The sequence below is a fragment of the Miniopterus natalensis genome, chromosome 4 (assembly GCF_054644295.1).
Source record: "Miniopterus natalensis isolate mMinNat1 chromosome 4, mMinNat1.hap1, whole genome shotgun sequence".
Lineage (NCBI taxonomy): Eukaryota > Metazoa > Chordata > Mammalia > Chiroptera > Miniopteridae > Miniopterus > Miniopterus natalensis.
The window spans coordinates 2,470,211-2,497,141 of record NC_142084.1 but is presented as its reverse complement, the minus strand read 5'-3'; positions in this window follow the sequence as shown (position 1 = coordinate 2,497,141).

Here is a 26,931-nt window from a genome sequence, read left to right as displayed (position 1 = left end):
TGCAGGAGGTTATTGGAACATTCATTGTTTGGCCAACTTATTTAGGGTTGGTTTTGGAAGGTCTTTCAACCTTGGCCAAATCCCGCTTCGTACGCAAGTTTTTAATAGCGCTGTTTCCAAGTGTCCACAAAGAGCTGCTGCTTGAAACTGTCCACATGCACATCTCGTATACTGGTGTGCTCGTTTCACTACCTGGATTTTGGTTTCTTCTTCTTTCTTTGAAATGACAAGTCTTCATTCAGCATGCTACACACACCTTGTAGCAGTTTCAGTTTGAAGCATGTTGGTGCTCTCAAAACGCTGTGTATCCTGTGTAGAGTGTGTCACTCTACAGCACTGAATACACAACTTAGAGCTCCTTTCAACACAGACACGCAAACACATCTTTTTGGGAAAGTCCTAACTCAGGTAAATTGGAAATGTAAGGGTTTCATCGAAAACATGAAGACAATCATGCTTTTGAACTCTGCAACCGAAAGAAATGGCTTTTTGTACATGCCATTCTGAATTTCACTGCAAAATGCCCTTCTTTTCTGGTTTGTTGAAAGTTCAAAACGCTTTAGGAGATAGAACGTGTTTGAAGAAGACTGATGCAGTGTGCGTTTTCCTGGATTTCAAGTGCTTCGGGATACATACTGCTTGTTTTTCCACATTGTCTAAGAAACAACATGAGGCTTGCAAGACATTGAAAAAATGCATCCTAAAACTTATGCCTGCAGTGAAAACACACGTTTCTACAAAGACTTGGAAGGAGCAAGCAAAACAATAGTGGTTGAGAGTTCTTTCAGAGAGAAACACACGTATTTCATCCTTCTGTAGAGACGGTTAGGGTTACGATTGGACCTAGGGTACGGTTATGTTGAGGGACAGGGTTAGAGAGACGGTTAGGGTTACGATTCGACCTAGGGTTAGGGTTTTGTTGAGGGCTAGGTTTAGAGAGACGGTTAGGGTTACGATTGGACCTAGGGTTAGGGTTATGTTGAGGGCTAGGGTTAGAGATCAGGTTAGTATTACGATTGGACCTAGGGTTAGGGTTATGTTGAGGGCTAGAGCTAGAGAGACGGTTAGGGTTACGATTTGACCTAGGGTTAGGGTTATGTTGAGGGCTAGGGTTAGAGAGAGGGTTAGTATTACGATTGGACCTAGGGTTAGGGTTATGTTGAGGGCTAGGGTTACAGATCCGGTTAGGGTTACAATTGGACCTAGGGTTAGGGTTATGTTGAGGGCAAGGGTTAGAGATCTGGTTAGGGTTACAATTGGACGTAGGGTTAGGGTTATGTTGTGGGCTAGGGTTAGAGATCCGGTTAGGGTTACGGTTGGACCTAGGGTTAGGGTTATGTTGAGGGCTAGGGTTAGAGATCCTGTTAGGGTTACGGTTGGACCTAGGGTTAGGGATATGTTGAGGGCTAGGGTTAGAGATCCGGTTAGGGTTACGGTTGGACCTAGGGTTAGGGTTATGTTGAGGGCTAGGGTTAGAGATCCGGTTAGGGTTACGGTTGGACCTAGGGTTAGGGTTATGTTGAGGCCCAGGGTTAGAGTTTCGGTTAGGGTTAAGACTGGACCTAGGGTTAGCTTAATGTTGAGGGCTAGGGTTAGAGAGACGGTTAGGGTTACGATTGGACCTAGGGTTAGGGTTATGTTGAGGGCTAGGGTTAGAGATCCTGTTAGGGTTACGGTTGGACCTAGGGTTAAGGTTCTGTTGAGGCCCAGGGTTAGAGTTTCGGTTAGGGTTAAGATTGGACCTAGGGTTATAGTGATGTTGAGGGCTAGGGTATTCCAGCAGTGAAAGCACACATTTCTATAAAGACTTTGAAGCAGCAAGCAAAAGCCTAGTGGTTGAGTGTTCTTTCAGAGAGAAACATGCATTTCATCCTTCTGGAGTGAATTTGCATGCTGGAGTTCATATGCATTTTATACTGTGCAGAATGTAGCTACTTGCTGGGGGTTGTGTCATAGAAGCACCTTTTCTGCAGGAGGTTATTGGAACATTCATTGTTTGGCTAACTTATTTAGGGTTGGTTTTGGAAGGTCTTTCAACCTTGGCCAAATCCCGCTTCGTACGCAAGTTTTTAATAGCGCTGTTTCCAAGTGTCCACAAAGAGCTGCTGCTTGAAACTGTCCACATGCACATCTCGTATACTGGTGTGCTCGTTTCACTACCTGGATTTTGGTTTCCTCTTCTTTCTTTGAAATGACAAGTCTTCATTCAGCATGCTATACACACCTTGTGGCAGTTTCAGTTTGAAGCATGTTGGTGCTCTCAAAACGCTGTGTATCCTGTGTAGAGTGTGTCACTCTACAGCACTGAATACACAACTTAGAGCTCCTTTCAACACAGACACGCAAACACATCTTTTTGGGAAAGTCCTAACTCAGGTAAATTGGAAATGTAAGGGTTTCATCGAAAACATGAAGACAATCATGCTTTTGAACTCTGCAACCGAAAGAAATGGCTTTTTGTACATGCCATTCTGAATTTCACTGCAAAATGCCCTTCTTTTCGCTTTTGTTGAAAGTTCAAAACGCTTTAGGAGATAGAACGTGTTTGAAGAAGACTGATGCAGTGTGCGTGTTCCTGGATTTCAAGTGCTTCGGGATACATACTCCTTGTTTTTCCACATTGTCTAAGAAACAACATGAGGCTTGCAAGACATTGAAAAAATGCATCCTAAAACTTATGCCTGCAGTGAAAACACACGTTTCTACAAAGACTTGGAAGGAGCAAGCAAAACAATAGTGGTTGAGAGTTCTTTCAGAGAGAAACACACGTATTTCATCCTTCTGTAGAGACGGTTAGGGTTACGATTGGACCTAGGGTAGGGTTATGTTGAGGGATAGGGTTAGAGAGACCGGTTAGGGTTACGATTCGACCTAGGGTTAGGGTTTTGTTGAGGGCTACTTTTAGAGAGACGGTTAGGGTTACGATTGGACCTAGGGTTAGGGTTATGTTGAGGGCTAGGGTTAGAGATCAGGTTAGTATTACGATTGGACCTAGGGTTAGGGTTATGTTGAGGGCTAGGGTTACAGATCCGGTTAGGGTTACAATTGGACCTAGGGTTAGGGTTATGTTGAGGGCTAGGGTTAGAGATCTGGTTAGGGTTACAATTGGACGTAGGGTTAGGGTTATGTTGAGGGCTAGGGTTAGAGATCCGGTTAGGGTTACGGTTGGACCTAGGGTTAGGGTTATGTTGAGGGCTAGGGTTAGAGATCCGGTTAGGGTTACGATTGGACCTAGGGTTAGGGTTATGTTGAGGGCTAGGGTTAGAGAGAGGGTTAGTATTACGATTGGACCTAGGGTTAGGGTTATGTTGAGGGCTAGGGTTACAGATCCGGTTAGGGTTACAATTGGACGTAGGGTTAGGGTTATGTTGAGGGCTAGGGTTAGAGATCCGGTTAGGGTTACGGTTGGACCTAGGGTTAGGGTTATGTTGAGGGCTAGGGTTAGAGATCCGGGTAGGGTTACGGTTGGACCTAGGGTTAGGGTTATGTTGAGGCCCAGGGTTAGAGTTTCGGTTAGGGTTAAGACTGGACCTAGGGTTAGCTTAATGTTGAGGGCTAGGGTTAGAGAGACGGTTAGGGTTACGATTGGACCTAGGGTTAGGGTTATGTTGAGGGCTAGGGTTAGAGATCCTGTTAGGGTTACGGTTGGACCTAGGGTTAGGGTTATGTTGAGGCCCAGGGTTAGAGTTTCGGTTAGGGTTAAGATTGGACCTAGGGTTATAGTGATGTTGAGGGCTAGGGTATTCCAGCAGTGAAAGCACACATTTCTATAAAGACTTTGAAGCAGCAAGCAAAAGCCTAGTGGTTGAGTGTTCTTTCAGAGAGAAACATGCATTTCATCCTTCTGGAGTGAATTTGCATGCTGGAGTTCATATGCATTTTATACTGTGCAGAATGTAGCTACTTGCTGGGGGTTGTGTCATAGAAGCACCTTTTCTGCAGGAGGTTATTGGAACATTCATTGTTTGCCTAAGTTATTTAGGGTTGGTTTTGGAAGGTCTTTCAACCTTGGCCAAATCCCGCTTCGTACGCAAGTTTTTAATAGCGCTGTTTCCAAGTGTCCACAAAGAGCTGCTGCTTGAAACTGTCCACATGCACATCTCGTATACTGGTGTGCTCGTTTCACTACCTGGATTTTGGTTTCTTCTTCTTTCTTTGAAATGACAAGTCTTCATTCAGCATGCTACACACACCTTGTAGCAGTTTCAGTTTGAAGCATGTTGGTGCTCTCAAAACGCTGTGTATCCTGTGTAGAGTGTGTCACTCTACAGCACTGAATACACAACTTAGAGCTCCTTTCAACACAGACACGCAAACACATCTTTTTGGGAAAGTCCTAACTCAGGTAAATTGGAAATGTAAGGGTTTCATCGAAAACATGAAGACAATCATGCTTTTGAACTCTGCAACCGAAAGAAATGGCTTTTTGTACATGCCATTCTGAATTTCACTGCAAAATGCCCTTCTTTTCTGCTTTGTTGAAAGTTCAAAACGCTTTAGGAGATAGAACGTGTTTGAAGAAGACTGATGCAGTGTGCGTTTTCCTGGATTTCAAGTGCTTCGGGATACATACTCCTTGTTTTTCCACATTGTCTAAGAAACAACATGAGGCTTGCAAGACATTGAAAAAATGCATCCTAAAACTTATGCCTGCAGTGAAAACACACGTTTCTACAAAGACTTGGAAGGAGCAAGCAAAACAATAGTGGTTGAGAGTTCTTTCAGAGAGAAACACACGTATTTCATCCTTCTGTAGAGACGGTTAGGGTTACGATTGGACCTAGGGTAGGGTTATGTTGAGGGATAGGGTTAGAGAGACGGTTAGGGTTACGATTCGACCTAGGGTTAGGGTTTTGTTGAGGGCTAGGTTTAGAGAGACGGTTAGGGTTACGATTGGACCTAGGGTTAGGGTTATGTTGAGGGCTAGGGTTAGAGATCAGGTTAGTATTACGATTGGACCTAGGGTTAGGGTTATGTTGAGGGCTAGAGCTAGAGAGACGGTTAGGGTTACGATTTGACCTAGGGTTAAGGTTATGTTGAGGGCTAGGGTTAGAGAGAGGGTTAGTATTACGATTGGACCTAGGGTTAGGGTTATGTTGAGGGCTAGGGTTACAGATCTGGTTAGGGTTACAATTGGACCTAGGGTTAGGGTTATGTTGAGGGCTAGGGTTAGAGATCTGGTTAGGGTTACAATTGGACGTAGGGTTAGGGTTATGTTGTGGGCTAGGGTTAGAGATCCGGTTAGGGTTACGGTTGGACCTAGGGTTAGGGTTATGTTGAGGGCTAGGGTTAGAGATCCGGGTAGGGTTACGGTTGGACCTAGGGTTAGGGTTATGTTGAGGGCTAGGGTTAGAGATCCGGTTAGGGTTACGGTTGGACCTAGGGTTAGGGTTATGTTGAGGGCTAGGGTTAGAGATCCGGGTAAGGTTACGGTTGGACCTAGGGTTAGGGTTATGTTGAGGCCCAGGGTTAGAGTTTCGGTTAGGGTTAAGATTGGACCTAGGGTTATAGTGATGTTGAGGGCTAGGGTTAGAGATCCTGTTAGGGTTACGGTTGGACCTAGGGTTAGGGTTATGTTGAGGCCCAGGGTTAGAGTTTCGGTTAGGGTTAAGATTGGACCTAGGGTTATAGTGATGTTGAGGGCTAGGGTATTCCAGCAGTGAAAGCACACATTTCTATAAAGACTTTGAAGCAGCAAGCAAAAGTCTAGTGGCTGAGTGTTCTTTCAGAGAGAAACATGCATTTCATCCTTCTGGAGTGAATTTGCATGCTGGAGTTCATATGCATTTTATACTGTGCAGAATGTAGCTACTTGCTGGGGGTTGTGTCATAGAAGCACCTTTTCTGCAGGAGGTTATTGGAACATTCATTGTTTGGCTAACTTATTTAGGGTTGGTTTTGGAAGGTCTTTCAACCTTGGCCAAATCCCGCTTCCTACTCAAGTTTTTAATAGCGCTGTTTCCAAGTGTCCACAAAGAGCTGCTGCTTGAAACTGTCCACATGCACATCTCGTATACTGGTGTGCTCGTTTCACTACCTGGATTTTGGTTTCCTCTTCTTTCTTTGAAATGACAAGTCTTCATTCAGCATGCTACACACACCTTGTGGCAGTTTCAGTTTGAAGCATGTTGGTGCTCTCAAAACGCTGTGTATCCTGTGTAGAGTGTGTCACTCTACAGCACTGAATACACAACTTAGAGCTCCTTTCAACACAGACACGCAAACACATCTTTTTGGGAAAGTCCTAACTCAGGTAAATTGGAAATGTAAGGGTTTCATCGAAAACATGAAGACAATCATGCTTTTGAACTCTGCAACCGAAAGAAATGGCTTTTTGTACATGCCATTCTGAATTTCACTGCAAAATACCCTTCTTTTCTGGTTTGTTGAAAGTTCAAAACGCTTTAGGAGATAGAACGTGTTTGAAGAAGACTGATGCAGTGTGCGTGTTCCTGGATTTCAAGTGCTTCGGGATACATACTCCTTGTTTTTCCACATTGTCTAAGAAACAACATGAGGCTTGCAAGACATTGAAAAAATGCATCCTAAAACTTATGCCTGCAGTGAAAACACACGTTTCTACAAAGACTTAGAAGGAGCAAGCAAAACAATAGTGGCTGAGAGTTCTTTCAGAGAGAAACACACGTATTTCATCCTTCTGTAGAGACGGTTAGGGTTACGATCGGACCTAGGGTAGGGTTATGTTGAGGGATAGGGTTAGAGAGACCGGTTAGGGTTACGATTCGACCTAGGGTTAGGGTTTTGTTGAGGGCTACTTTTAGAGAGACGGTTAGGGTTACGATTGGACCTAGGGTTAGGGTTATGTTGAGGGCTAGGGTTAGAGATCAGGTTAGTATTACGATTGGACCTAGGGTTAGGTTTATGTTGAGGGCTAGGGTTAGAGAGACGGTTAGGGTTACGATTCGACCTAGGGTTAGGGTTATAATGATGGCTAGGTTTAGAGAGACGGTTAGGGTTACGATTCGACCTAGGGTTAGGGTTATAATGAGGGCTAGGTTTAGAGAGACGGTTAGGGTTACGAGCGGACCTAGGGTTAGGGTTATGTTGAGGGCTAGGGTTAGAGAGAGGGTTAGTATTATGATTGGACCTAGGGTTACGGTTATGTTGAGGGCTAGGGTTACAGATCCGGTTAGGGTTACAATTGGACCTAGGGTTAGGGTTATGTTGAGGGCTACGGTTAGAGATCTGGTTAGGGATACAATTGGACGTAGGGTTAGGGTTATGTTGAGGGCTAGGGTTAGAGATCCGGTTAGGGTTACGGTTGGACCTAGGCTTAGCTTAATGTTGAGGGCTAGGGTTAGATAGACGGTTAGGGTTACGATTGGACCTAGGGTTAGGGTTATGTTGAGGCCTAGGGTTAGAGATCCTGTTAGGGTTACGGTTGGACCTAGGGTTAGGGATATGTTGAGGGCTAGGGTTAGAGATCCGGTTAGGGTTACGGTTGGACCTAGGGTTAGGGTTATGTTGAGGGTAGGGTTAGAGATCCGGTTAGGGTTACGGTTGGACCTAGGGTTAGGGTTATGTTGAGGCCCAGGGTTAGAGTTTCGGTTAGGGTTAAGATTGGACCTAGGGTTATAGTGATGTTGATGGCTAGGGTATTGCAGCAGTGAAAGCACACATTTCTATAAAGACTTTGAAGCAGCAAGCAAAAGCCTAGTGGCTGAGTGTTCTTTCAGTGAGAAACATGCATTTCATCCTTCTGGAGTGAATTTGCATGCTGGAGTTCATATGCATTTTATACTGTGCAGAATGTAGCTACTTGCTGGGGGTTGTGTCATAGAAGCACCTTTTCTGCAGGAGGTTATTGGAACATTCATTGTTTGGCTAAGTTATTTAGGGTTGGTTTTGGAAGGTCTTTCAACCTTGGCTAAATCCCGCTTCGTACGCAAGTTTTTAATAGCGCTGTTTCCAAGTGTCCACAAAGAGCTGCTGCTTGAAACTGTCATCATGCACATCTCGTCTACTGGTGTGCTCGTTTCACTACCTGGATTTTGGTTTCCTCTTCTTTCTTTGAAATGACAAGTCTTCATTCAGCATGCTACACACACCTTGTAGCAGTTTCAGTTTGAAGCATGTTGGTGCTCTCAAAACGCTGTGTATCCTGTGTAGAGTGTGTCACTCTACAGCACTGAATACACAACTTAGAGCTCCTTTCAACACAGACACGCAAACACATCTTTTTCGGAAAGTCCTAACTCAGGTAAATTGGAAATGTAAGGGTTTCATAGAAAACATGAAGACAATCATGCTTTTGAACTCTGCAACCGAAAGAAATGGCTTTTTGTACATGCCATTCTGAATTTCACTGCAAAATGCCCTTCTTTTCTGGTTTGTTGAAAGTTCAAAACGCTTTAGGAGATAGAACGTGTTTGAAGAAGACTGATGCAGTGTGCGTGTTCCTGGATTTCAAGTGCTTCGGGATACATACTCCTTGTTTTTCCACATTGTCTAAGAAACAACATGAGGCTTGCAAGACATTGAAAAAATGCATCCTAAAACTTATGCCTGCAGTGAAAACACACGTTTCTACAAAGACTTAGAAGGAGCAAGCAAAACAATAGTGGCTGAGAGTTCTTTCAGAGAGAAACACACGTATTTCATCCTTCTGTAGAGACGGTTAGGGTTACGATTGGACCTAGGGTAGGGTTATGTTGAGGGATAGGGTTAGAGAGACCGGTTAGGGTTACGATTCGACCTAGGGTTAGGGTTTTGTTGAGGGCTACTTTTAGAGAGACGGTTAGGGTTACGATTGGACCTAGGGTTAGGGTTATGTTGAGGGCTAGGGTTAGAGATCAGGTTAGTATTACGATTGGACCTAGGGTTAGGGTTATGTTGAAGGATAGGGTTACAGATCCGGTTAGGGTTACAATTGGACCTAGGGTTAGGGTTATGTTGAGGGCTAGGGTTAGAGATCTGGTTAGGGTTACAATTGGACGTAGGGTTAGGGTTATGTTGAGGGCTAGGGTTAGAGATCCGGTTAGGGTTACGGTTGGACCTAGGGTTAGGGTTATGTTGAGGGCTAGGGTTAGAGATCCGGTTAGGGTTACGATTGGACCTAGGGTTAGGGTTATAATGAGGGCTAGGTTTAAAGAGACGGTTAGGGTTACGATTGGACCTAGGGTAGGGTTATGTTGAGGGCTAGGGTTAGAGAGATGGTTAGTATTACGATTGGACCTAGGGTTAGGGTTATGTTGAGGGCTAGGGTTACAGATCCGGTTAGGGTTACAATTGGACCTAGGGTTAGGGTTATGTTGAGGGCTAGGGTTAGAGATCTGGTTAGGGTTACAATTGGACGTAGGGTTAGGGTTATGTTGAGGGCTAGGGTTAGAGATCCGGGTAGGGTTACGGTTGGACCTAGGGTTAGGGTTATGTTGAGGCCCAGGGTTAGAGTTTCGGTTAGGGTTAAGACTGGACCTAGGGTTAGCTTAATGTTGAGGGCTAGGGTTAGAGAGATGGTTAGGGTTACGAATGGACCTAGGGTTAGGGTTATGTTGAGGGCTAGGGTTAGAGATCCTGTTAGGGTTACGGTTGGACCTAGGGTTAGGGATATGTTGAGGGCTAGGTTTAGAGATCCGGTTAGGGTTACGGTTGGACCTAGGGTTAGGGTTATGTTGAGGGCTAGGGTTAGAGATCCGGTTAGGGTTACGGTTGGACCTAGGGTTAGGGTTATGTTGAGGCCCAGGGTTAGAGTTTCGGTTAGGGTTAAGATTGGACCTAGGGTTATAGTGATGTTGATGGCTAGGGTATTCCAGCAGTGAAAGCACACATTTCTATAAAGACTTTGAAGCAGCAAGCAAAAGCCTAGTGGCTGAGTGTTCTTTCAGTGAGAAACATGCATTTCATCCTTCTGGAGTGAATTTGCATGCTGGAGTTCATATGCATTTTATACTGTGCAGAATGTAGCTACTTGCTGGGGGTTGTGTCATAGAAGCACCTTTTCTGCAGGAGGATATTGGAACATTCATTGTTTGGCTAAGTTATTTAGGGTTGGTTTTGGAAGGTTTTTCAACCTTGGCCAAATCCCGCTTCGTACGCAAGTTTTTAATAGCGCTGTTTCCAAGTGTCCACAAAGAGCTGCTGCTTGAAACTGTCCACATGCACATCTCGTATACTGGTGTGCTCGTTTCACTACCTGGATTTTGGTTTCCTCTTCTTTCTTTGAAATGACAAGTCTTCATTCAGCATGCTACACACACCTTGTGGCAGTTTCAGTTTGAAGCATGTTGGTGCTCTCAAAACGCTGTGTATCCTGTGTAGAGTGTGTCACTCTACAGCACTGAATACACAACTTAGAGCTCCTTTCAACACAGACACGCAAACACATCTTTTTGGGAAAGTCCTAACTCAGGTAAATTGGAAATGTAAGGGTTTCATCGAAAACATGAAGACAATCATGCTTTTGAACTCTGCAACCGAAAGAAATGGCTTTTTGTACATGCCATTCTGAATTTCACCTCAAAATGCCCTTCTTTTCTGGTTTGTTGAAAGTTCAAAACGCTTTAGGAGATAGAACGTGTTTGAAGAAGACTGATGCAGTGTGCGTTTTCCTGGATTTCAAGTGCTTCGGGATACATACTCCTTGTTTTTCCACATTGTCTAAGAAACAAAATGAGGCTTGCAAGAGATTGAAAAAATGCATCCTAAAACTTATGCCTGCAGTGAAAACACACGTTTCTACAAAGACTTGGAAGGAGCAAGCAAAACAATAGTGGTTGAGAGTTCTTTCAGAGAGAAACACACGTATTTCATCCTTCTGTAGAGACGGTTAGGGTTACGATTGGACCTAGGGTACGGTTATGTTGAGGGACAGGGTTAGAGAGACGGTTAGGGTTACGATTCGACCTAGGGTTAGGGTTTTGTTGAGGGCTAGGTTTAGAGAGACGGTTAGGGTTACGATTGGACCTAGGGTTAGGGTTATGTTGAGGGCTAGGGTTAGAGATCAGGTTAGTATTACGATTGGACCTAGGGTTAGGGTTATGTTGAGGGCTAGGGTTACAGATCCGGTTAGGGTTACAATTGGACCTAGGGATAGGGTTATGTTGAGGGCTAGGGTTAGAGAGAGGGTTAGTATTACGATTGGACCTAGGGTTAGGGTTATGTTGAGGGCTAGGGTTACAGATCCGGTTAGGGTTACAATTGGACCTATGGTTAGGGTTATGTTGAGGGCTAGGGTTAGAGATCCGGTTAGGGTTACGGTTGGACCTAGGGTTAGGGTTATGTTGAGGGCTAGGGTTAGATATCCGGGTAAGGTTACGGTTGGACCTAGGGTTAGGGTTATGTTGAGGCCCAGGGTTAGAGTTTCGGTTAGGGTTAAGACTGGACCTAGGGTTAGCTTAATGTTGAGGGCTAGGGTTAGAGAGACGGTTAGGGTTACGATTGGACCTAGGGTTAGGGTTATGTTGAGGGCTAGGGTTAGAGATCCTGTTAGGGTTACGGTTGGACCTAGGGTTAGGGTTATGTTGAGGCCCAGGGTTAGAGTTTCGGTTAGGGTTAAGATTGGACCTAGGGTTATAGTGATGTTGAGGGCTAGGGTATTCCAGCAGTGAAAGCACACATTTCTATAAAGACTTTGAAGCAGCAAGCAAAAGTCTAGTGGCTGAGTGTTCTTTCAGAGAGAAACATGCATTTCGTCCTTCTGGAGTGAATTTGCATGCTGGAGTTCATATGCATTTTATACTGTGCAGAATGTAGCTACTTGCTGGGGGTTGTGTCATAGAAGCACCTTTTCTGCAGGAGGTTATTGGAACATTCATTGTTTGGCTAACTTATTTAGGGTTGGTTTTGGAAGGTCTTTCAACCTTGGCCAAATCCCGCTTCCTACTCAAGTTTTTAATAGCGCTGTTTCCAAGTGTCCACAAAGAGCTGCTGCTTGAAACTGTCCACATGCACATCTCGTATACTGGTGTGCTCGTTTCACTACCTGGATTTTGGTTTCCTCTTCTTTCTTTGAAATGACAAGTCTTCATTCAGCATGCTACACACACCTTGTGGCAGTTTCAGTTTGAAGCATGTTGGTGCTCTCAAAACGCTGTGTATCCTGTGTAGAGTGTGTCACTCTACAGCACTGAATACACAACTTAGAGCTCCTTTCAACACAGACACGCAAACACATCTTTTTGGGAAAGTCCTAACTCAGGTAAATTGGAAATGTAAGGGTTTCATCGAAAACATGAAGACAATCATGCTTTTGAACTCTGCAACCGAAAGAAATGGCTTTTTGTACATGCCATTCTGAATTTCACTGCAAAATACCCTTCTTTTCTGTTTTGTGAAAAGTTCAAAACGCTTTAGGAGATAGAACGTGTTTGAAGAAGACTGATGCAGTGTGCGTGTTCCTGGATTTCAAGTGCTTCGGGATACATACTCCTTGTTTTTCCACATTGTCTAAGAAACAACATGAGGCTTGCAAGACATTGAAAAAATGCATCCTAAAACTTATGCCTGCAGTGAAAACACACGTTTCTACAAAGACTTAGAAGGAGCAAGCAAAACAATAGTGGCTGAGAGTTCTTTCAGAGAGAAACACACGTATTTCATCCTTCTGTAGAGACGGTTAGGGTTACGATCGGACCTAGGGTAGGGTTATGTTGAGGGATAGGGTTAGAGAGACCGGTTAGGGTTACGATTCGACCTAGGGTTAGGGTTTTGTTGAGGGCTAGGTTTAGAGAGACGGTTAGGGTTACGATTGGACCTAGGGTTAGGGTTATGTTGAGGGCTAGGGTTAGAGATCAGGTTAGTATTACGATTGGACCTAGGGTTAGGTTTATGTTGAGGGCTAGGGTTAGAGAGACGGTTAGGGTTACGATTCGACCTAGGGTTAGGGTTATAATGAGGGCTAGGTTTAGAGAGACGGTTAGGGTTACGATTCGACCTAGGGTTAGGGTTATAATGAGGGCTAGATTTAGAGAGACGGTTAGGGTTACGAGCGGACCTAGGGTTAGGGTTATGTTGAGGGCTAGGGTTAGAGAGAGGGTTAGTATTACGATTGGACCTAGGGTTAGGGTTATGTTGAGGGCTAGGGTTACAGATCCGGTTAGGGTTACAATTGGACCTAGGGTTAGGGTTATGTTGAGGGCTACGGTTAGAGATCTGGTTAGGGATACAATTGGACGTAGGGTTAGGGTTATGTTGAGGGCTAGGGTTAGAGATCCGGTTAGGGTTACGGTTGGACCTAGACTTAGCTTAATGTTGAGGGCTAGGGTTAGAGAGAGGGTTAGTATTACGATTGGACCTAGGGTTAGGGTTATGTTGAGGTCTAGGGTTACAGATCCGGTTAGGGTTACAATTGGACCTAGGGTTAGGGTTATGTTGAGGGCTAGGGTTAGAGATCCGGTTAGGGTTACGGTTGGACCTAGGGTTAGGGTTATGTTGAGGGCTAGGGTTAGAGATCCGGGTAAGGTTACGGTTGGACCTAGGGTTAGGGTTATGTTGAGGCCCAGGGTTAGAGTTTCGGTTAGAGTTAAGACTGGACCTAGGGTTAGCTTAATGTTGAGGGCTAGGGTTAGAGAGACGGTTAGGGTTACGATTGGACCTAGGGTTAGGGTTATGTTGAGGGCTAGGGTTAGAGATCCTGTTAGGGTTACGGTTGGACCTAGGGTTAAGGTTATGTTGAGGCCCAGGGTTAGAGTTTCCGTTAGGGTTAAGATTGGACCTAGGGTTATAGTGATGTTGAGGGCTAGGGTATTCCAGCAGTGAAAGCACACATTTCTATAAAGACTTTGAAGCAGCAAGCAAAAGTCTAGTGGCTGAGTGTTCTTTCAGAGAGAAACATGCATTTCATCCTTCTGGAGTGAATTTGCATGCTGGAGTTCATATGCATTTTATACTGTGCAGAATGTAGCTACTTGCTGGGGGTTGTGTCATAGAAGCACCTTTTCTGCAGGAGGTTATTGGAACATTCATTGTTTGGCTAACTTATTTAGGGTTGGTTTTGGAAGGTCTTTTAGCCTTGGCCAAATCCCGCTTCCTACTCAAGTTTTTAATAGCGCTGTTTCCAAGTGTCCACAAAGAGCTGCTGCTTGAAACTGTCCACATGCACATCTCGTATACTGGTGTGCTCGTTTCACTACCTGGATTTTGGTTTCCTCTTCTTTCTTTGAAATGACAAGTCTTCATTCAGCATGCTACACACACCTTGTGGCAGTTTCAGTTTGAAGCATGTTGGTGCTCTCAAAACGCTGTGTATCCTGTGTAGAGTGTGTCACTCTACAGCACTGAATACACAACTTAGAGCTCCTTTCAACACAGACACGCAAACACATCTTTTTGGGAAAGTCCTAACTCAGGTAAATTGGAAATGTAAGGGTTTCATCGAAAACATGAAGACAATCATGCTTTTGAACTCTGCAACCGAAAGAAATGGCTTTTTGTACATGCCATTCTGAATTTCACTGCAAAATGCCCTTCTTTTCTGGTTTGTTGAAAGTTCAAAACGCTTTAGGAGATAGAACGTGTTTGAAGAAGACTGATGCAGTGTGCGTGTTCCTGGATTTCAAGTGCTTCGGGATACATACTCCTTGTTTTTCCACATTGTCTAAGAAACAACATGAGGCTTGCAAGACATTGAAAAAATGCATCCTAAAACTTATGCCTGCAGTGAAAACACACGTTTCTACAAAGACTTAGAAGGAGCAAGCAAAACAATAGTGGCTGAGAGTTCTTTCAGAGAGAAACACACGTATTTCATCCTTCTGTAGAGACGGTTAGGGTTACGATTGGACCTAGGGTAGGGTTATGTTGAGGGCTAGGGTTAGAGATCAGGTTAGTATTACGATTGGACCTAGGGTTAGGTTTATGTTGAGGGCTAGGGTTAGAGAGACGATTAGGGTTACGATTCGACCTAGGGTTAGGGTTATAATGAGGGCTAGCTTTAGAGAGACGGTTAGGGTTACGATTCGACCTAGGGTTAGGGTTATAATGAGGGCTAGGTTTAGAGAGATGGTTAGGGTTACGAGCGGACCTAGGGTTAGGGTTATGTTGAGGGCTAGGGTTAGAGAGAGGGTTAGTATTACGATTGGACCTAGGGTTAGGGTTATATTGAGGGCTAGGGTTACAGATCCGGTTAGGGTTACAATTGGACCTAGGGTTAGGGTTATGTTGAGGGCTACGGTTAGAGATCTGGTTAGGGATACAATTGGACGTAGGGTTAGGGTTATGTTGAGGGCTAGGGTTAGAGATCCGGTTAGGGTTACGGTTGGACCTAGGCTTAGCTTAATGTTGAGGGCTAGGGTTAGAGAGACGGTTAGGGTTACGATTGGACCTAGGATTAGGGTTATGTTGAGGCCTAGGGTTAGAGATCCTGTTAGGGTTACGGTTGGACGTAGGGTTAGGGATATGTTGAGGGCTAGGGTTAGAGATCCGGTTAGGGTTACGGTTGGACCTAGGGTTAGGGTTATGTTGAGGGCTAGGTTTAGAGAGACGGTTAGGGTTACGATTGGACCTAGGGTTAGGGTTATGTTGAGGGCTAGGGTTAGAGATCAGGTTAGTATTACGATTGGACCTAGGGTTAGGTTTATGTTGAGGGCTAGGGTTAGAGAGACGGTTAGGGTTACGATTCGACCTAGGGTTAGGGTTTTAATGAGGGCTAGGTTTAGAGAGACGGTTAGGGTTACGAGCGGACCTAGGGTTAGGGTTATGTTGAGGGCTAGGGTTAGAGAGAGGGTTAGTATTACGATTGGACCTAGGGTTAGGGTTATGTTGAGGGCTAGGGTTACAGATCCGGTTAGGGTTACAATTGGACCTAGGGTTAGGGTTATGTTGAGGGCTACGGTTAGAGATCTGGTTAGGGATACAATTGGACGTAGGGTTAGGGTTATGTTGAGGGCTAGGGTTAGAGATCCGGTTAGGGTTACGGTTGGACCTAGGCTTAGCTTAATGTTGAGGGCTAGGGTTAGAGAGACGGTTAGGGTTACGATTGGACCTAGGGTTAGGGTTATGTTGAGGCCCAGGGTTAGAGTTTCGGTTAGGGTTAAGATTGGACCTAGGGTTATAGTGATGTTGAGGGCTAGGGTATTCCAGCAGTGAAAGCACACATTTCTATAAAGACTTTGAAGCAGCAAGCAAAAGCCTAGTGGCTGAGTGTTCTTTCAGTGAGAAACATGCATTTCATCCTTCTGGAGTGAATTTGCATGCTGGAGTTCATATGCATTTTATACTGTGCAGAATGTAGCTACTTGCTGGGGGTTGTGTCATAGAAGCACCTTTTCTGCAGGAGGTTATTGGAACATTCATTGTTTGGCTAAGTTATTTAGGGTTGGTTTTGGAAGGTCTTTCAACCTTGGCCAAATCCCGCTTCGTACGCAAGTTTTTAATAGCGCTGTTTCCAAGTGTCCACAAAGAGCTGCTGCTTGAAACTGTCCACATGCACATCTCGTATACTGGTGTGCTCGTTTCACTACCTGGATTTTGGTTTCCTCTTCTTTCTTTGAAATGACAAGTCTTCATTCAGCATGCTACACACACCTTGTAGCAGTTTCAGTTTGAAGCATGTTGGTGCTCTCAAAACGCTGTGTATCCTGTGTAGAGTGTGTCACTCTACAGCACTGAATACACAACTTAGAGCTCCTTTCAACACAGACACGCAAACACATCTTTTTGGGAAAGTCCTAACTCAGGTAAATTGGAAATGTAAGGGTTTCATCGAAAACATGAAGACAATCATGCTTTTGAACTCTGCAACCGAAAGAAATGGCTTTTTGTACATGCCATTCTGAATTTCACTGCAAAATGCCCTTCTTTTCTGGTTTGTTGAAAGTTCAAAACGCTTTAGGAGATAGAACGTGTTTGAAGAAGACTGATGCAGTGTGCGTTTTCCTGGATTTCAAGTGCTTCGGGATACATACTCCTTGTTTTTCCACATTGTCTAAGAAACAACATGAGGCTTGCAAGACATTGAAAAAATGCATCCTAAAACTTATGCCTGCAGTGAAAACACACGTTTCTACAAAGACTTGGAAGGAGCAAGCAAAACAATAGTGGTTGAGAGTTCTTTCAGAGAGAAACACACGTATTTCATCCTTCTGTAGAGATGGTTAGGGTTACGATTGGACCTAGGGTAGGGTTATGTTGAGGGACAGGGTTAGAGAGACGGTTAGGGTTACTATTCGACCTAGGGTTAGGGTTTTGTTGAGGGCTAGGTTTAGAGAGACGGTTAGGGTTACGATTGGACCTAGGATTAGGGTTATGTTGAGGGCTAGGGTTAGAGATCAGGTTAGTATTACGATTGGACCTAGGGTTAGGCTTATGTTGAGGGCTAGGGTTAGAGATCAGGTTAGGGTTACGGTTGGACCTAGGGTTAGGGTTATGTTGAGGGCTAGGGTTAGAGATCCGGTTAGGGTTACGATTGGACCTAGGGTTAGGGTTATAATGAGGGCTAGGTTTAGAGAGACGGTTAGGGTTACGATTTGACCTAGGGTTAGGGTTATGTTGAGGGCTAGGGTTAGAGAGAGGGTTAGTATTACGATTGGACCTAGGGTTAGGGTTATGTTGAGGGCTAGGGTTACAGATCCGGTTAGGGTTACAATTGGACCTAGGGTTAGGATTATGTTGAGGGCTAGGGTTAGAGATCTGGTTAGGGTTACAATTGGACGTAGGGTTAGGGTTATGTTGAGGGCTAGGGTTAGAGATCCGGTTAGGGTTACGGTTGGACCTAGGGTTAGGGTTATGTTGAGGGCTAGGGTTAGAGATCCGGTTAGGGTTACGGTTGGACCTAGGGTTAGGGTTATGTTGAGGCCCAGGGTTAGAGTTTCGGTTAGGGTTAAGACTGGACCTAGGGTTAGCTTAATGTTGAGGGCTAGGGTTAGAGAGACGGTTAGGGTTACGATTGGACCTAGGGTTAGGGTTATGTTGAGGGCTAGGGTTGGAGATCCTGTTAGGGTTACGGTTGGACCTAGGGTTAGGGATATGTTGAGGGCTAGGGTTAGAGATCCGGTTAGGGTTACGGTTGGACCTAGGGTTAGGGTTATGTTGAGGGCTAGGGTTAGAGATCCGGTCAGGGTTACGATTGGACCTAGGGTTAGGGTTATAATGAGGGCTAGGTTTAGAGTTTCGGTTAGGGTTAAGACGGGACCTAGGGTTAGCTTAATGTTGAGGGCTAGGGTTAGAGAGACGGTTAGGGTTACGATTGGACCTAGGGTTAGGGTTATGTTGAGGGCTAGGGTTAGAGAGAGGGTTAGTATTACGATTGGACCTAGGGTTAGGGTTATCTTGAAGGCTAGGGTTACAGATCCGGTTAGGGTTACAATTGGACCTAGTGTTAGGGTTATGTTGAGGGCTAGGGTTAGAGATCTGGTTAGGGTTACAATTGGACGTAGGGTTAGGGTTATGTTGAGGGCTAGGTTTAGAGATCCGGGTAGGGTTACGGTTGGACCTAGGGTTAGGGTTATGTTGAGGCCCAGGGTTAGAGTTTCGGTTAAGGTTAAGACTGGACGTAGGGTTAGCTTAATGTTGAGGGCTAGGGTTAGAGATCCGGTTAGGGTTACGATTGGACCTAGGGTTAGGGTTATGTTGAGGGCTAGGGTTGGAGATCCTGTTAGGGTTACGGTTGGACCTAGGGTTAGGGATATGTTGAGGCCCAGGGTTAGAGTTTCGGTTAGGGTTAAGATTGGACCTAGGGTTATAGTGATGTTGAGGGCTAGGGTATTCCAGCAGTGAAAGCACACATTTCTATAAAGACTTTGAAGCAGCAAGCAAAAGCCTAGAGGCTGAGTGTTCTTTCAGTGAGATACATGCATTTCATCCTTCTGGAGTGAATTTGCATGCTGGAGTTCATATGCATTTTATACTGTGCAGAATGTAGCTACTTGCTGGGGGTTGTGTCATAGAAGCACCTTTTCTGCAGGAGGTTATTGGAACATTCATTGTTTGGCTAAGTTATTTAGGGTTGGTTTTGGAAGGTCTTTCAACCTTGGCCAAATCCCGCTTCGTACACAAGTTTTTAATAGCGCTGTTTCCAAGTGTCCACAAAGAGCTGCTGCTTGAAACTGTCCACATGCACATCTCGTATACTGGTGTGCTCGTTTCACTACCTAGATTTTGGTTTCCTCTTCTTTCTTTGAAATGACAAGTCTTCATTCAGCATGCTACACACACCTTGTAGCAGTTTCAGTTTGAAGCATGTTGGTGCTCTCAAAACGCTGTGTATCCTGTGTAGAGTGTGTCACTCTACAGCTCTGAATACACAACTTAGAGCTCCTTTCAACACAGACACGCAAACACATCTTTTTGGGAAAGTCCTAACTCAGGTAAATTGGAAATGTAAGGGTTTCATCGAAAACATGAAGACAATCATGCTTTTGAACTCTGCAACCGAAAGAAATGGCTTTTTGTACATGCCATTCTGAATTTCACTGCAAAATGCCCTTCTTTTCTGGTTTGTTGAAAGTTCAAAACGCTTTAGGAGATAGAAAGTGTTTGAAGAAGACTGATGCAGTGTGCGTTTTCCTGGATTTCAAGTGCTTCGGGATACATACTCCTTGTTTTTCCACATTGTCTAAGAAACAACATGAGGCTTGCAAGACATTGAAAAAATGCATCCTAAAACTTATGCCTGCAGTGAAAACACACGTTTCTACAAAGACTTGGAAGGAGCAAGCAAAACAATAGTGGTTGAGAGTTCTTTCAGAGAGAAACACACGTATTTCATCCTTCTGTAGAGACGGTTAGGGTTACGATTGGACCTAGGGTAGGGTTATGTTGAGGGACAGGGTTAGAGAGACGGTTAGGGTTACGATTCGACCTAGGGTTAGGGTTTTGTTGAGGGCTAGGTTTAGCGAGACGGTTAGGGTTACGATTGTACCTAGGGTAAGGGTTATGTTGAGGGCTAGGGTTAGAGATCCGGTTAGGGTTACGGTTGGACCTAGGGTTAGGGTTATGTTGAGGGCTAGGGTTAGAGATCCGGTTAGGGTTACGATTGGACCTAGGGTTAGGGTTATAATGAGGGCTAGGTTTAGAGAGACGGTTAGGGTTACGATTTGACCTACGGTTAGGGTTATGTTGAGGGCTAGGGTTACAGATCCGGTTAGGGTTACAATTGGACCTAGGGTTAGGGTTATGTTGAGGGCTAGGGTTAGAGATCTGGTTAGGGTTACAATTGGACGTAGGGTTAGGGTTATGTTGAGGGCTAGGGTTAGAGATCCGGTTAGGGTTACGGTTGGACCTAGGGTTAGGTTTATGTTGAGGGCTAGGGTTAGAGATCCGGTCAGGGTTACGATTGGACCTAGGGTTAGGGTTATAATGAGGGCTAGGTTTAGAGTTTCGGTTAGGGTTAAGACGGGACCTAGGGTTAGCTTAATGTTGAGGGCTAGGGTTAGAGAGACGGTTAGGGTTACGATTGGACCTAGGGTTAGGGTTATGTTGAGGGCTAGGGTTAGAGAGAGGGTTAGTATTACGATTGGACCTAGGGTTAGGGTTATCTTGAAGGCTAGGGTTACAGATCCGGTTAGGGTTACAATTGGACCTAGTGTTAGGGTTATGTTGAGGGCTAGGGTTAGAGATCTGGTTAGGGTTACAATTGGACGTAGGGTTAGGGTTATGTTGAGGGCTAGGGTTAGAGATCCGGGTAGGGTTACGGTTGGACCTAGGGTTAGGGTTATGTTGAGGCCCAGGGTTAGAGTTTCGGTTAAGGTTAAGACTGGACGTAGGGTTAGCTTAATGTTGAGGGCTAGGGTTAGAGATCCGGTTAGGGTTACGATTGGACCTAGGGTTAGGGTTATGTTGAGGGCTAGGGTTGGAGATCCTGTTAGGGTTACGGTTGGACCTAGGGTTAGGGATATGTTGAGGGCTAGGGTTAGAGATCCGGTTAGGGTTACGGTTGGACCTAGGGTTAGGGTTATGTTGAGGGCTAGGGATAGAGATCCGGTTAGGGTTACGGTTGGACCTAGGTTTAGGGTTATGTTGAGGCCCAGGGTTAGAGTTTCGGTTAAGGTTAAGATTGGACCTAGGGTTATAGTGATGTTGAGGGCTAGGGTATTCCAGCAGTGAAAGCACACATTTCTATAAAGACTTTGAAGCAGCAAGCAAAAGCCTAGAGGCTGAGTGTTCTTTCAGTGAGATACATGCATTTCATCCTTCTGGAGTGAATTTGCATGCTGGAGTTCATATGCATTTTATACTGTGCAGAATGTAGCTACTTGCTGGGGGTTGTGTCATAGAAGCACCTTTTCTGCAGGAGGTTATTGGAACATTCATTGTTTGGCTAAGTTATTTAGGGTTGGTTTTGGAAGGTCTTTCAACCTTGGCTAAATCCCGCTTCGTACGCAAGTTTTTAATAGCGCTGTTTCCAAGTGTCCACAAAGAGCTGCTGCTTGAAACTGTCCACATGCACATCTCGTATACTGGTGTGCTCGTTTCACTACCTGGATTTTGGTTTCCTCTTCTTTCTTTGAAATGACAAGTCTTCATTCAGCATGCTACAAACACCTTGTAGCAGTTTCAGTTTGAAGCATGTTGGTGCTCTCAAAACGCTGTGTATCCTGTGTAGAGTGTGTCACTCTACAGCACTGAATACACAACTTAGAGCTCCTTTCAACACAGACACGCAAACACATCTTTTTGGGAAAGTCCTAACTCAGGTAAATTGGAAATGTAAGGGTTTCATCGAAAACATGAAGACAATCATGCTTTTGAACTCTGCAACCGAAAGAAATGGCTTTTTGTACATGCCATTCTGAATTTCACTGCAAAATGCCCTTCTTTTCTGGTTTGTTGAAAGTTCAAAACGCTTTAGGAGATAGAAAGTGTTTGAAGAAGACTGATGCAGTGTGCGTGTTCCTGGATTTCAAGTGCTTCGGGATACATACTCCTTGTTTTTCCACATTGTCTAAGAAACAACATGAGGCTTGCAAGACATTGAAAAAATGCATCCTAAAACTTATGCCTGCAGTGAAAACACACGTTTCTACAAAGACTTGGAAGGAGCAAGCAAAACAATAGTGGCTGAGAGTTCTTTCAGAGAGAAACACACGAATTTCATCCTTCTGTAGAGACGGTTAGGGTTACGATTGGACCTAGGGTAGTGTTATGTTGAGGGATAGGGTTAGAGAGACCGGTTAGGGTTACGATTCGACCTAGGGTTAGGGTTATAATGAAGGCTAGGTTTAGAGTTTCGGTTAGGGTTAAGACTGGACCTAGGGTTAGCTTAATGTTGAGGGCTAGGGTTAGAGAGACGGTTAGGGTTACGATTGGACCTAGGGTTAGGGTTATGTTGAGGGCTAGGGTTAGAGAGAGGGTTAGTATTACGATTGGACCTAGGGTTAGGGTTATGTTGAGGGCTATGGTTACAGATCCGGTTAGGGTTACAATTGGACCTAGGGTTATGGTTATGTTGAGGGCTAGGGTTAGAGATCTGGTTAGGGTTACAATTGGACGTAGGGTTAGGGTTATGTTGAGGGCTAGGGTTAGAGATCCGGTTAGGGTTACGGTTGGACCTAGGGTTAGGGTTATGTTGAGGGCTAGGGTTAGAGATCCGGGTAGGGTTACGGTTGGACCTAGGGTTAGGGTTATGTTGAGGCCCAGGGTTAGAGTTTCGGTTAGGGTTAAGACTGGACCTAGGGTTAGCTTAATGTTGAGGGCTAGGGTTAGAGAGACGGTTAGGGTTACGATTGGACCTAGGGTTAGGGTTATGTTGAGGGCTAGGGTTAGAGATCCTGTTAGGGTTACGGTTGGACCTAGGGTTAGGGATATGTTGAGGGCTAGGGTTAGAGATCCGGTTAGGGTTACGGTTGGACCTAGGGTTAGGGTTATGTTGAGGGCTAGGGTTAGAGATCCGGTTAGGGTTACGGTTGGACCTAGGGTTAGGGTTATGTTGAGGCCCATGGTTAGAGTTTCGGTTAGGGTTAAGATTGGACCTAGGGTTATAGTGATGTTGAGGGCTAGGGTATTCCAGCAGTGAAAGCACACATTTCTATAAAGACTTTGAAGCAGCAAGCAAAAGCCTAGAGGCTGAGTGTTCTTTCAGTGAGAAATATGCATTTCATCCTTCTGGAGTGAATTTGCATGCTGGAGTTCATATGCATTTTATACTGTGCAGAATGTAGCTACTTGCTGGGGGTTGTGTCATAGAAGCACCTTTTCTGCAGGAGGTTATTGGAACATTCATTGTTTGGCTAAGTTATTTAGGGTTGGTTTTGGAAGGTCTTTCAACCTTGGCCAAATCCCGCTTCGTACGCAAGTTTTTAATAGCCCTGTTTCCAAGTGTCCACAAAGAGCTGCTGCTTGAAACTGTCCACATGCACATCTCGTATACTGGTGTGCTCGTTTCACTACCTGGATTTTGGTTTCCTCTTCTTTCTTTGAAATGACAAGTCTTCATTCAGCATGCTACACACACCTTGTAGCAGTTTCAGTTTGAAGCATGTTGGTGCTCTCAAAACGCTGTGTATCCTGTGTAGAGTGTGTCACTCTACAGCACTGAATACACAACTTAGAGCTCCTTTCAACACAGACACGCAAACACATCTTTTTGGGAAAGTCCTAACTCAGGTAAATTGGAAATGTAAGGGTTTCATCGAAAACATGAAGACAATCATGCTTTTGAACTCTGCAACCGAAAGAAATGGCTTTTTGTACATGCCATTCTGAATTTCACTGCAAAATGCCCTTCTTTTCTGGTTTGTTGAAAGTTCAAAACGCTTTAGGAGATAGAACGTGTTTGAAGAAGACTGATGCAGTGTGCGTTTTCCTGGATTTCAAGTGCTTCGGGATACATACTCCTTGTTTTTCCACATTGTCTAAGAAACAACATGAGGCTTGCAAGACATTGAAAAAATGCATCCTAAAACTTATGCCTGCAGTGAAAACACACGTTTCTACAAAGACTTGGAAGGAGCAAGCAAAACAATAGTGGTTGAGAGTTCTTTCAGAGAGAAACACACGTATTTCATCCTTCTGTAGAGACGGTTAGGGTTACGATTGGACCTAGGGTAGGGTTATGTTGAGGGATAGGGTTAGAGAGACGGTTAGGGTTACGATTCGACCTAGGGTTAGGGTTATGTTGAGGGCTAGGTTTAGAGAGACGGTTAGGGTTACGATTGGACCTAGGGTTAGGGTTATGTTGAGGGCTAGGGTTAGAGAGAGGGTTAGTATTACGATTGGACCTAGGGTTAGGGTTATGTTGAGGGCTAGGGTTACAGATCCGGTTAGGGTTACAATTGGACTTAGGGTTAGGGTTATGTTGAGGGCTAGGGTTAGAGATCCGGGTAGGGTTACGGTTGGACCTAGGGTTAGGGTTATAATGAAGGCTAGGTTTAGAGAGACGGTTAGGGTTACGATTGGACCTAGGGTTAGGGTTATGTTGAGGGCTAGGGTTAGAGAGAGGGTTAGTATTACGATTGGACCTAGGGTTAGGGTTATGTTGAGGCCCAGGGTTAGAGTTTCGGTTAGGGTTAAGACTGGACCTACGATTAGCTTAATGTTGAGGGCTAGGGTTAGAGAGACGGTTAGGGTTACGATTGGACCTAGGGTTAGGGTTATGTTGAGGGCTAGGGTTAGAGATCCTGTTAGGGTTAAGATTGGACCTAGGGTTATAGTGATGTTTAGGGCTAGGGTATTCCAGCAGTGAAAGCACACATTTCTATAAAGACTTTGAAGCAGCAAGCAAAAGCCTAGTGGCTGAGTGTTCTTTCAGAGAGAAACATGCATTTCATCCTTCTGGAGTGAATTTGCATGCTGGAGTTCATATGCATTTTATACTGTGCAGAATGTAGCTACTTGCTGGGGGTTGTGTCATAGAAGCACCTTTTCTGCAGGAGGTTATTGGAACATTCATTGTTTGGCTAAGTTATTTAGGGTTGGTTTTGGAAGGTCTTTCAACCTTGGCTAAATCCCGCTTCGTACGCAAGTTTTTAATAGCGCTGTTTCCAAGTGTCCACAAAGAGCTGCTGCTTGAAACTGTCATCATGCACATCTCGTCTACTGGTGTGCTCGTTTCACTACCTGGATTTTGGTTTCCTCTTCTTTCTTTGAAATGACAAGTCTTCATTCAGCATGCTACACACACCTTGTAGCAGTTTCAGTTTGAAGCATGTTGGTGCTCTCAAAACGCTGTGTATCCTGTGTAGAGTGTGTCACTCTACAGCACTGAATACACAACTTAGAGCTCCTTTCAACACAGACACGCAAACACATCTTTTTGGGAAAGTCCTAACTCAGGTAAATTGGAAATGTAAGGGTTTCATCGAAAACATGAAGACAATCATGCTTTTGAACTCTGCAACCGAAAGAAATGGCTTTTTGTACATGCCATTCTGAATTTCACTGCAAAATGCCCTTCTTTTCTGGTTTGTTGAAAGTTCAAAACGCTTTAGGAGATTGAACGTGTTTGAAGAAGACTGATGCAGTGTGCGTGTTCCTGGATTTCAAGTGCTTCGGGATACATACTCCTTGTTTTTCCACATTGTCTAAGAAACAACATGAGGCTTGCAAGACATTGAAAAAATGCATCCTAAAACTTATGCCTGCAGTGAAAACACACGTTTCTACAAAGACTTGGAAGGAGCAAGCAAAACAATAGTGGTTGAGAGTTCTTTCAGAGAGAAACACACGAATTTCATCCTTCTGTAGAGACGGTTAGGGTTACGATTGGACCTAGGGTAGTGTTATGTTGAGGGATAGGGATAGAGAGACCGGTTAGGGTTACGATTCGACCTAGGGTTAGGGTTTTGTTGAGGGCTACTTTTAGAGAGACGGTTAGGGTTACGATTGGACCTAGGGTTAGGGTTATGTTGAGGGCTAGGGTTACAGATCCGGTTAGGGTTACAATTGGACCTAGGGTTAGGGTTATGTTGAGGGCTAGGGTTAGAGATCTGGTTAGGGTTACAATTGGACGCAGGGTTAGGGTTATGTTGAGGGCTAGGGTTAGAGATCCGGTTAGGGTTACGGTTGGACCTAGGGTTAGGGTTATGTTGAGGGCTAGGGTTAGAGATCCGGTCAGGGTTACGATTGGACCTAGGGTTAGGGTTATAATGAAGGCTAGGTTTAGAGTTTCGGTTAGGGTTAAGACTGGACCTAGGGTTAGCTTAATGTTGAGGGCTAGGGTTAGAGAGACGGTTAGGGTTACGATTGGACCTAGGGTTAGGGTTATGTTGAGGGCTAGGGTTAGAGAGAGGGTTAGTATTACGATTGGACCTAGGGTTAGGGTTATGTTGAGGGCTATGGTTACAGATCCGGTTAGGGTTACAATTGGACCTAGGGTTATGGTTATGTTGAGGGCTAGGGTTAGAGATCTGGTTAGGGTTACAATTGGACGTAGGGTTAGGGTTATGTTGAGGGCTAGGGTTAGAGATCCGGTTAGGGTTACGGTTGGACCTAGGGTTAGGGTTATGTTGAGGGCTAGGGTTAGAGATCCGGGTAGGGTTCCGGTTGGACCTAGGGTTAGGGTTATGTTGAGGCCCAGGGTTAGAGTTTCGGTTAGGGTTAAGACTGGACCTAGGGTTAGCTTAATGTTGAGGGCTAGGGTTAGAGAGACGGTTAGGGTTACGATTGGACCTAGGGTTAGGGTTATGTTGAGGGCTAGGGTTAGAGATCCTGTTAGGGTTACGGTTGGACCTAGGGTTAGGGATATGTTGAGGGCTAGGGTTAGAGATCCGGTTAGGGTTACGGTTGGACCTAGGGTTAGGGTTATGTTGAGGGCTAGGGTTAGAGATCCGGTTAGGGTTACGGTTGGACCTAGGGTTAGGGTTATGTTGAGGCCCATGGTTAGAGTTTCGGTTAGGGTTAAGATTGGACCTAGGGTTATAGTGATGTTGAGGGCTAGGGTATTCCAGCAGTGAAAGCACACATTTCTATAAAGACTTTGAAGCAGCAAGCAAAAGCCTAGAGGCTGAGTGTTCTTTCAGTGAGAAATATGCATTTCATCCTTCTGGAGTGAATTTGCATGCTGGAGTTCATATTCATTTTATACTGTGCAGAATGTAG